A 12332-nucleotide genomic window follows, 5' to 3' on the forward strand; every position below is an offset into this window, starting at 1 on the left:
GGCCGCGGGCGGCGGGGGCTGGCGGTTCGGCCGGTGGTGGCTGACGGCTCAGGGGGTGGAGTTTGATGATAAACTGGAGGCCCTTGATTTCGTATCCAACGGCTGGAATATCTAATGACCAGAGATGAAAAAGTCAGTCGACTGACGTGTAGCCTCACCCCGCACGTACACATGCACGCACGCAAGACACACACGCATGTAGGCGTGCAACACTGACACGTACACACGCACGCATGCTGGCATGCAACATTGACACGTACACATGCACTCACGAACACACGCACGTACGCACCCATGCATGCAGCACTGAAACGTACCCTTGCACGCACGCAACACTCGCATGCCTGCATGCACACAGCACACGACGCAAGACACACGCTCAACCTATACGTGCATGCACCCTTTGTTAAGGACATGGATTGTTACGGGTATTAATCAATCTTATCTGTGATAAGCAGAACATTGATGTTTGCAGCGGTCTTTATGAATCACAACGTATCGAACGGGCTATCAACATAGTAGGCTTATCTACATGAAAAAGATGACGTCACACTCAATGAACAATCATCGGTTTATGAAATGCCCGCTTCTAACCGCCCTGGCCCACCAAAGGTTCCTCTGATGTGCGCTGCCTGCGTTGGGTCACTGACATGCAGGCCATGCACCCAAAGAGCCCACACGTCAGTGGAAGAACGGCGCGGTGTCCTAGGTCAGAGTTGAGGGTGCCACTCGCGGCACGCCCGGCTGAACACGCCTCCGTGCCGCATTCAAACGCCTCCATGAAACCCGCCCGTGTGGAAGCCGAGAAACCCACTCTGGACACACGTCCGTTCGTGACTGGGCCGGCGTTAAATGCAACGCCGGCCGAGCTCCTCCCGTCCGCCGTCTATTTAATCTCCTATTTAAACGAGGCCAAACGCCGGCCAAGAATCGCACACCTCCGCCGCTCCCCTATCTCCTCCACCATTTTGTCCACTCTTACAATGGCTTACGAAGAGTAGTTATTCCGCATCCAAGCCGGCTAGGTAGCCCGCCGGATACGAGCTATGCAGCTCGCTGATCCACCTCCCTCCCCTCGCCCGATGGAGCCAGTTGCCGCCCCAAGCCGGCGCGCGGTTCAGCAACTTGCCGCTCCAGGCCAGCTCGACGAGGAGCGGCGCACGGGCGTCGTTGCTGCCGTCCACGCCGCCGCTTCGTACCGCGTCTCCCGTTTCTGTGGCCGAGACTCCCATGCCGGCGGCCGCGCCATGCAAGCAGCGACAGAAGCCGGGTGCGCGGAGAGTGACGAGTCGGTGGCCAGCGCCTCCGCGTCCGCCGCCATCATCGAGGAGAGGTAGAGCACGGGAGGCCGCCACCGCTTGGGTCCCATGAAGGCCACCGCGGAGGCGACGCCGGCGTACATAGCAGGTGTCTTGTCGGATCCTTTTATTGCGAGGACCTTCGTCGACCCCGCATGGCTCCACGGAAGAGGGGAATGTTAGGATGAACTCGAGCCGGTGCCGGCCATGGCGAAGTAGTGGCCGGCGATGAACTCGAACCGGTGCCGGCCACCATCATCTTCGGCACCAGCCAATGATATCAGTTGGGCAGTGGGGAAGTGAGCCGTCCTTTGCGCTGAAGCATATACCTCCAGGGCTCCCGGCAGTCCGGTGATCGTGCTGCCGGACATGAGGAACACAAATCGATCGGCGGGCGACCATTTAGGCCAGGTATTATATACATGTGCTGTCCAGAACTAGCACCGCGTAGTTCATTTGAATGTAATGAAATCCATCATGTTTGTATGAAAATCCGGTATTTTGTATGATTTTCGTCGTTGTTTACATGAAATATCAGTTTGTCTACATGTTTGCCTGAATTTCGTCCGGTTGGTTGAGTTTCTGTCATAATGTGTGCGGCTACGGTTGGATGGCGTAACTTGCGGGTCGCCGGTCGGTCTGCGGGCGGCTCGGGCGGCGTTGTGGGACAAAAAAACACAGCTCGTGCGAGCTCGTCTCCAACGTGCGCGCTGGAGGATGCATGACAGCATGAGCACCCGAGCCATTCCTCGTTCATCGGTGGCAAAGGCACCAGTGGACAAAAGGGTCGTCAATATTTTCGCTACCCCGGGCAAGATCCAAACAACCCCTCCCAACAGATTCAAATCCCTCGTTTGCCATGGAATTTTGCCATGTGTTGTTTTCATGGACTAGCAAGATGCCCGTGCATTGCACGGAACATCAAGATGCATTTTTTTACAAACTCCCGCATGCATGCAAGGGATAATTAATGTCCTCCTTTGCTAGTACCACGAGGCAAACACCATTAATATTGCATCGATTAGTGTTAGTGGCCTTGTATATCTGCAAATTGTAATTTTGATAGTGGCCCCTTGTATATAAAAATGGAGGGAGAAAGATGAGAGATAAGGTGAGGAGGAGTGGGGCGTGGTGGTGACTGGTGATCGGACTGGGCGGAGGCATGGGGATGGACGGCGCATTATGTCTAGGTTTGTATCTCTCTCACACACACCCACGTAGGTGGGGGACGTGCACGAAGAGAAGAGGTGCACGCACGGCGCACGTACTACCGTCTCTTTCCCAACCACACCCGCGCGGGTACACGGTGGAGCTCATTTTTGTACGAAAAAGGCAGCCCATGTGGTAATTTGGCACGTTTACTGGTTGTCCACTTGGTGGAGGGAGGATCGTCTACCACGGGTGAAAAAAAATTGCGACTTGATGCCTTATGTTAAATTAAAAAAAGAGGTCAACCATGTGGGGCCTACCTTATAGGCAAGGCTCTATACACTGGAGTACTTTTGATGTGTCCCTTCAACTCGCAGAACGAGGAGAAGCTTGCTTAGTACGCCGTCTCCCCCGCCCACGGGCGCGGTGGCTCGCAGGATGAGGTGAAGCTTGCTTACGAGTACTACTACTACTACTACTACTACTACTACTACTACTACTACTACTACTACTACTACTACTACTACTACTACTGTAGGCCTTTACGCCCGCTCCCTCGCCCACGCGCGCGGTGGCTCGCAGCACGAGGAGAAAATTGTACTACTCCCTCCGTTTACTCCTCGTCCCTACTACGTACTTTGGTTAGTACTCCCTCCATTTACTTATACAAGGCCACTATAAAAAATACATTTTGCATCTATACAAGGCCACAAATAGTAATCAATACAAAAGTTACTACTCCCTCCTTTCCAGTTTATGGCTCAATTTCAAAATCTCTCCAACAAAGGTAGACGGTGAGTGGTCGAATTAATTTCATAGTTTGCACAAGTAATTAGTACGCTCGTTTTTCTCAAGAAGTTATGTTTACCGAGGCATTAATTAGAACGAATGCATGAATGACCACTAAATTTCCATGAACTTGTACATGCATTGGTTAGTTTCCTCTTGACACTGCTTGCGTCGGGTGATCTAACGCACCTCGAAATCCAACATGTAATGGTACTACTACTAGTATAGTAGAATTGAGACTTATCAAACGGAAATACGAATGTTTTTTAGATGAGCCCTATAAACCCTAGTGGGTACGTACTCCGTAAAAACATATTTTTCCAAAACTAAGTCGCTCCCTTTCATGAATTCTGTAGTATACTCCTCCGTCGACGCTCCCTTTCATGAATTATGTACTTCCTGTCGCCGACATGTGGGACATATAGCAATCGGGTCGACGTGTCAAGCACCAAATAACAGTGCAGAACAGCAGGGGGGACGCACCCCACTTGTACCGGCCCAGTAGTAGTAATGAGCAATGAGACGTCAAATCACAATGCCGCACCTTCCCAGACGGACGAAGCAACCATTATTTCACACTTTGGTTCGCCATCATCTCAAACCACGTAGTACTGCTTCTGCCTCAAGAGGGACACGCGCATCGCCTTGGTACATCATGACACGTGGGACCGCATGACAGGCCATGCTCCCCCGCCGATCTCTCGGTAAAATCACCTCATTTTTACTATACTTCCTCCGTATCGGTTTACTACATGGCATGCACGTCGTTCTAGGTTGAGAATTTAACTGGCTATATATGTGATGAACAGTACTCTAGCCTTTTAAAAAATGTATACTTTTGTACAGTAGTACTATCGATGGATTGCGCCATGGAGCAAAAATTGAAATTAAAAAAAAGGTGGTACATATAGAGAGCGCTCGTCGCCAAATTATGCATATAGTACTATTAAAAAAGCTAGTACGTGCTTAATTGGGGTGCTAAATTCTATTAAAGAAATACTAGTAGTATGTACATACTGAAGAGTTAAAGTAACGAGAAGAAACATAACATAGTTCTGTTGGGGGCTCAGCACAACACACCCCTCAAATTAAACTAAGCACACCTGAAATTAAACTATGCAACTAATCCGGTAGACACTGCATTAGAAGTTTAGAACCACCATGAGCAACGACACTGCCACCTTACTCGGAGTCCTCGTCCACGTCCTCGACTTCGTCCTTGTCCCTCTTCCTCTTCGCCGATACTTCTTTGCTTGAACCGCACACTTGGCTGTTGCTCTTCATCCAACCCTTGTAGATATTGAAACAAAGGTAGCCATCCATTGCAGCGTAGTGGATGTGGTCTATATCTAGTACATTCCACTGCCATGCATGACGATGAAACGTGTAATGAGGTTTCTCCAGTTTACGGTACGAAGGATGAACCATGGCTCCTGCCAGGGTCAGCATTGAAGGCTGACGAGAGGGCACCAGCCGATTCTTCTGGAGGTCGAAGGGGTTGCCTACAACGAGGCATATCCGACCCAGGACTTCTTTGTCGTTCTTAAAGTCTACAGTAACGAATTTCACTGTTTTGTCCTTGAGGAAGTTCTTAAAATCCTGGCACTCAACGTCGGCATGGCATATGTGGTAGAGCAAGCAAACGTTATGTACGCAAACCTGGATCACGGCGGGCTTCTTCCTCTCTTCGTCCTTTAGATCCTTCTCTCGTCCCAGGACTGTGGTGTACTCAACATCTAGCCCAGCGACCCACTCATCATCTGAGTTTTCGAACATGCGTCTGAAGCGAGAAAGGCATCCTTTCACCGTCGCGGAAGAACGGGTGTAGATGACGTCGAACTCATCGCCGGTGATGGTTCTAACCTTGTACTCACCGCCAATCGTGGAGATTTGGGACACCATGGATTTGGGAGGAGGGTTAGGATTAGTGGAACTGCCGTAATGTGAATGGACGGGACGACTAGGAGCGAACCGCCGTAGTATTGAAGGACGTGCGAGGACGAGTAGGAGCGAACTGCCAGCGTGCGAACGGCAGGGTAGTGGCTTTCCATTCTCCCATGATACGGGCTTCCGAGAGCCCTAGGATCTGAGATCGAACGGCTGCATGGCGTGATTCTAGACCTATGGGTGAATATCCTATCCTGGAGGGTTATTCTGCAAATTTTCAGCAACTTAGCATGCGACCGTTTGATCTCAGATCCAAGGGCTGCCAGCAGCCCGTATCATGGTCGCGCCTACCACGACCGTCGCGTCGCTCGCGCGGTCGCGCCCTTGGAGATTTAACACGGTGCGTTAGGCTATCTGATGTTGGCATGTCATACATAGTCATCACTTAGTCACTCATACTACAACAAGGTTGGCTATAAGGTTGGCTATAAGTGTATTTTTTACTCCTCTCTATCTCTTTCTTCGTACTCCCTCCGTCCCATTATATAAGAACATTTTTGACACTAGTGTAGTGCAAAAAACGTTCTTATATTATGGGACACAGGGAGTACTAGTATTTATTGCATTTGCCAAGGAGTGACCTCTTCCAATGAAATGGTGTTGCTAAGTTTGCTTCATTTAATTAGCTATAGACTCAAAATTGTCTTTTCACCTAGGTACACGCGCTTAGTACCGTTTCTTCCTTGGGTCACCAAACTAGTCTCTCTCTTCTTGATTAACTTGCCACATCAGACTTTATGCCTATGTGGCAAGCTTAAGCACCTGTAGGAGCAAGTAAAAGTAAGTACAATAGTGCGCTTTACATGGCATTTTTGCATATGTGGAGGAAAGAGAGGCAAGGAAAAAGTGGAGAAGTGGGCTCTCATGCAAGAGCCAGCCTCTACTACATGGTGGAGCATTGGGAGAGGCACCTGTATGGAGGTGGTCAGGAATCGGGAGACTCACGCTGGTCGTAGCGCCGCAGTTAAAATGATAATGGCAAGTCAAATCACGGGGCCCCGCCTGTCTAGCAGTAACTCGCTGTCAAATCACACAGCCCTACGTTTGCAGCAGCCTACTCCCTCGTCTTCTCGCGTCTCTGTCGAACCGACTAGGCGGAACTGCCCCGCCTACCGCGCAGGAAAAGCCCCGCCCTCGACTTTTAAATACAACTACATCCGCTTAAGAATCCAATGAGATACTTTTTGTGACATAGTAACTCATATTTAGTTAGTCAAATGGATGACCTAGAACTACGTGCAGGCCCTATAAACCGAGACGCCTAAAAATAAAAAAAAACCGAGACGGAGAGGGTAGTTCAGCACGTATCTTTTTAGATCAATATAGTCGGGATTCACCAAGGAGCAAAACCAAGTGGTAGGCTGCTCCTGTCGTGTTGGCGTAGCAACTCAAGCAGGGTCAGTCCGCACATGAAATGGCGACACACATAACAGGACCCCTTTGGCCGACATGTGGCTCATCCACCGTCTTGTTCCACGTGCGATGCACCAAATTACAGTTCGGAGCAGCGGTTGGAATTGGAGGCACCTCGGTCGTAGCGCCGCAGTAGTAGAAAATGAGCGATGAGGGGTCAAATCACAAAGCCCCACCTTTCCCGCATTAAGCTGGACGGACGAAGCAACCATCATTTCACTCTAGGGCGCAAGAGCATAAAGAAAAGAGAAAACAATGATGCGTGCGGCAGCTACCTAGGGCACCCTAGGGTAGGGGTCTCCACTACAGATCCTTTTTTTTTAAGCGCCTCCACTACAAATCGGCTTCTCCCTCGTCCTCTTGAAGAAAACCGATGATGAGTGCGGCGGTAGGGTTTGTAGGAGTACTACGGGGTGCGGGGCCACGTCGTAGTAAACAGGTTCGAGTCGACGCCTTAAATATGTGTGGGCCTCTTGGTTTTACGGGAACGAGGCAGCATTTTGGGTTCGGGGACCAGTGGAGATATAGTACGTACAAAAAATTGTGGACGTAGGTTCGACCGAAAGGCAATGATGCATGGGCCCTGCATTTTGATATACCCCGGGCCGCGTGAAATTTGCTACTCTACTCAAAACTAGTAAGGTACACATGTATTGAACGCATGAGATTTCGAAACCAAATTATGAATAAATACACACTATAGCATGTAAAGCTTTGAGTCATATATGCATGATGTAGATGTTCGTTTAGTTCTTATAGTTCATCTCATTCAAAATCAATTAGTTTTATAAAAATGTTAAGATTCATGGGGTTGTGCATTGTAAATCATAAAGTACAAAACAAATAATGGCAATTCATTTAGAAAAAAATAATCAATTATGATACAGAAGATTCTAGAACAAAGGAGAAGTGCTTGTGTTTTAAGGTTTGTGCATTATGCCTAAGTTCAACCATGGAGTCTTCTAAATTGTACATGTAGCAGATCTGGTGGAATGTTGATGATATCCAACGGCCAGTAGTGCTCGGATTTGCCTATCTCTGCACTGTCGGGTTAGCTTCATCCAGCGACCATCTTTCAAAGTTATTGGCACACTATATAGTTCTTGTGCCATAGTTGCATGTTTTGGAAAAAAGCTACTAGTGGGTTGTACTATCTATTTAGGAATAGAAGCTGTATACATGGAAGTTGTAGGGGAAGAGATGACATGGAGCATCTCAATTCCTATGAGTAGGGATTGGAAAAGAGATGTCATTTGGTTCACATCATAGGAACTTTTCTATTGAATCTAGAGATGACATGTATCTCAATTCCTATGAGGAGGGATTAGAAAAGAGATGTAATTTGGTTCATATCATAGGAACTTTTCTATTGAATATACGCTAATTTTTATTTTCCTTTGAAACTAAGGGAGTATAGGAATCCATTCATATGAACCAAGTGGCTCTAAAGCTATAGAAATGATATCATGCTTATTTCCTTTGAAATGTGGAGTATATGAATCTATTCCTATGAACCAATTGGCTCTAAAGGAAAAAATCCTATAAAAATCATATCATATAGAGTTCCTATGATATTCCTCGACACTAAAGGATGCTTGAAATTGCTGCAGGTGATACGATGGTCTTTCTTTGTAGACTCCTCACCCATCTTTATAGTTACCTCTCGAAGATGAATGAAATGATATATACATGGTATTCTACATGTGCAATTTGGTACACGAAAACTCGGTAAAAGTTTGCGAGGTTCGAATTTTCAATAAAGCTATATGCACTGCATTTCGGAACGGAGGGAGCATACGACAGTTGCTAACACTCACGTGGAAGATTTGTGTGTAGGAGGAGTGGCTGTTCTGTTAAATGACATGGCAAAACTGACACTGTCGGATGCCGATCTAACGGTTCTTACGGCGTTCGTCAGGAAAAGGCTTGTGGTGAACGTTTGTCGGATAATGATTTACGGACACATGCATTGCATTGATACGTGCCCCCCTCTCTCTCACGCACACGCACCCTCACGAGTCACGACTCTCCCGAGTCCTCTCGCAGACTCGCACGTCGCACCCACCGTCTATCTGCAGGTAGACGTCACGCATATATGTGCTCTACACACCCTACCCTTAGAACTTCTAAAAAACAAAAGACGGCGCGCACATTTTATTTTAGCTCACACGTCACACACTTATACTATTACTCTTGCGGCGAACGTTCTTTGGGCATAGTATATTTTACTCTCACGAAGAGAAGCGGTGCACGCACGCACTAGTTCTCTCACACCCACTCGCGGGTACACGTAGGAGCGCATTTTTTGAAGCTGGTACAACAAAATCACTCCACTATATATAAAAGCAGGAGCCTTAGCGCTTGCTTTACTAGGGTTCCTCTCGTTCACTCTCTCATGCTCTCCAGATCTAAGCAACACATAGGTGGCCACACTCTCTCTCAGCTCACGGCTGGTCACAAATCCGGCCGGACAACCTCGACTGGGGCAGGGGTGTAGGTGCATCGTTCACGCTGTCGGCGGCGGCGAGGGAGGAGACCAACGGCTGCCCGCGCGTCCCGATCGGCGGCCTTGCCGTTCTCTCCGAGAGAGCGCCGGCTCGGGAGGGCCTTTGACCCCTTCTTCCTCCCTGCGGTATTGTGGCCAAGATGCAGCCTCCCGACGCCGTCTTTGCCACATGCCGACGACCCTCAGGTATATATTCCTTCGAAACCTGCCTTGCTCTACTGCCCCAGCTCCCTTCGTGTGGATCCTTTTCTACTTCCGTCCGCTCTTCCAAAGCCACCTAGACTTCTACTATTATTAGAAGTAAAGCTAGTTCATACAGTCGACTCAAAGCGTTGGTTCAAACAGGGAAGAAAGTGGGAAAGCTGTAGCATGAATCTAGGACTTGGTTCTAAGAAGAAACGGGGGAAAGTAGTAATATCTGTCACTGTTTAAATAACCGTATTTCGTATTTGCGCAAACAGGGATGTCTGTCTCCATATCGTTTCGGGATGTCTATCTCCGTATCGTTTCTATCCGCGCAATAAAAAGCACACACCTTAGTTTTAGTACAACTGCGCAAAATGAGATGGCTATCCCTCGTTGCCTTCGTCTAACCTTCCATCTTCAAGGTATCCCTACATTGGTAGTAACTAAGGTAGAATGACCAACGCAATCTAAAAGAAGCTGATTCGTACGTTTTACTTCCTGATTGCAGTGCAGGGACGAGCGAAAACAACTGCATCCTAGTCCGGAATGCACTTTCTACCAGTTCATCCATGGACCGAGGACTAGCTGGCACGGCTGCACAGCGGTTTTTTGGACAGGTGCGCGGACAAGAGGCATTGTGGTCTGCTTATTTCTGCAAATAGCAGTGCTTAAATTTAGTGGAATGCACAAGCATTTCAGCTGGTCAGTACACTGCATGGTTCAGTTCAGCATTCCAGCTGAGACCACAATTATAATTGGTTATTCTAGAATGAGAGAACCTAACCCTGGATGGTGGCAACAAGAAAAAACCAGAGTGAACTCCAGGAAATTTAAGCCTGCCGGGAGGCCCTTTGCTCAGAGAAGCCTTGCTTGTTTTTTCCTGATTTGTAAACCTTCTCGCAACTTTGTCTTTTGCTGTGAACTAGTATATGTTTGTTATGTTCTATGAATCATTGAGATGTATAAAATTGCTTAACTTATGCTTTTCAAGTTTTTTATGAAGACGAGTTTAATGTGAGTGTTCCACATGAGCGCTGGACTAGCGTGTGAACGTTTGGAATTTATTACATTGTGGCCTCAATTAACTGCATGAACCACTGTAACAAGATACATAGTTGCTTATATGTCAGACAGCAGATTGTTGATTGTTCGCTGGTCGATAGCCTAGTGTTGAAGCGAGCTGAGCCAATGTGCCGTGTTTTGCACAACTGCTTACAAGTGGGGTAGCACCAACAGTGTTTACAAGTACTTATGTATACGTCGGCGCACGGTTCTCGAACGAGTGCTCTATTTCATCAAAAAACACACTGCTCGTATGATAAACCGTGACAACTTATGTCTTACCATGCCATATTCATGAAAAAACTAGTGAGGACGCATCTGTTTCGGCAACAATTACGATGGTTCTCACATGATTCACGGGCACACAAAAGTAGCAGCAGTTCCCATAGACGGATTCAAACAGAGTACTAGCCCCAGAGGGGTCGATAACAGGCAAGGTTCGGATAATTAGACACAATCCAAACTACTATTAAACACTAGCTGGGGCAACTATTTCATGCCTCGATCTAATTTGGGCTGGACACAAGACGGACCTAGCCATGAACATCATCGAGGACGTCCTGCAGCAGCTCAATCCTGTGAACCTTCATGAAGACAACCTTGTGGTGTTGCCACTGATAAACTTGTTTGTGGACGCATGCCACGTCATCTTCCTGCGTAAGCTTGACAAGAACAGTATGCCTCACAAACGAAGGAGTAGCTTTGAACTTCTTGTGCTTCAGTACACCCTAGACAACACGCCTAACAACAGTGAGGCTGGAATACAACTCTTCATTGGTATAACCACAAATGGCTTCCAGGATCCAACAGCCTAAGAACTCTGTTTTCCCAGTGCGTATATTCAGTCGTCCGCCTCATAGCGAGTGACATGTATAACCACACAATCCTTGTCTGCATCAGGGCTCTAATTGAAACAGAAACAAATTCTGAATTACTTTTCAGTATAAGAAACACAAGTTATTTAAACCACTATGTTTAGCATGGCATCGAAGCTAATAAAATTTTGCATTATTAATCACCACATACTTCCTTTTCTAAAAAAATCTCCACATACTTAGATGAAAAACCACAATCGAGATCGGCAAAGAAGGAAATCACCTTGGGCAGCTCAGCGGGGGGGACACATCCTCGAAGGGGGAAAACTGCTCCTGCAGTGCCACGGGGGTTGTAACCTCAAACGGGGCGTTGACCATCTTAGTAGTGGCCGTGAGCGTATCTGGGGTCGGCTCGGTGGTTGCCTCCATCTTCTTGGAGCTCTCTGTCTCGTGGGGAACAGCCTCCCGCGCCTGCTCCAATATCAGCAGATCTTTGCCTGGTTCTCCTTGGTCCATCATGAAACTGACGAATACTAGGAGACCACTAAAAGGAAAACACAATCACAATGACAATGAAACAAAAAAGAGAGTGAGGATCGGTTACTGCTTTGCAAAAGTTCTTTTTTTTCTCTGAATGAAAATATACAAACATCACGGATCCGCTTACCTTCCCTTCATTCGAAGAGAAGAATAGTGGCAGATGCGAGTGTTGCCTTTCTTGAAGACGGTGGGGGAGAAGGGGATTCAGCGAAGAGTGAAATGATGGTTGCTTCGTTCGTCAAACTTAGACTGCGGGGAGGTGGGGTTTTGTGATACGACGGCTCGTTACTGCCGTGCTACGACCGGGGTGACTCTCCGCCTGCATACTGCCTTCTAATTTGGTGGATGGCATTTGGGCCCGCGCGCTGCATGGCCCGCATGTCGATGAACAAAAGTATAACGGCATTCAGTAGAGGGAGACATTTCAATGACCTAGGAGGAGCCAGAAGTGGTAGAGTGTCTCCACTGTACTAGTAGTAATTGTTTTTCTGGGTAGCTGTAGAGTGTCTCCACTATACTAGTAGTAATTGTTTCTCTGGGCCGAAGACAAAACAGCCCATCCACACTAGTAAATAGTAAAATCAATTCAAAAGCCCATATATTTACTGAATGAGAGGCGCTACCCAC

This window comes from Triticum aestivum, chromosome 2D (assembly GCF_018294505.1).
Source record: "Triticum aestivum cultivar Chinese Spring chromosome 2D, IWGSC CS RefSeq v2.1, whole genome shotgun sequence".
In the NCBI taxonomy this organism is placed as follows: domain Eukaryota; kingdom Viridiplantae; phylum Streptophyta; class Magnoliopsida; order Poales; family Poaceae; genus Triticum; species Triticum aestivum.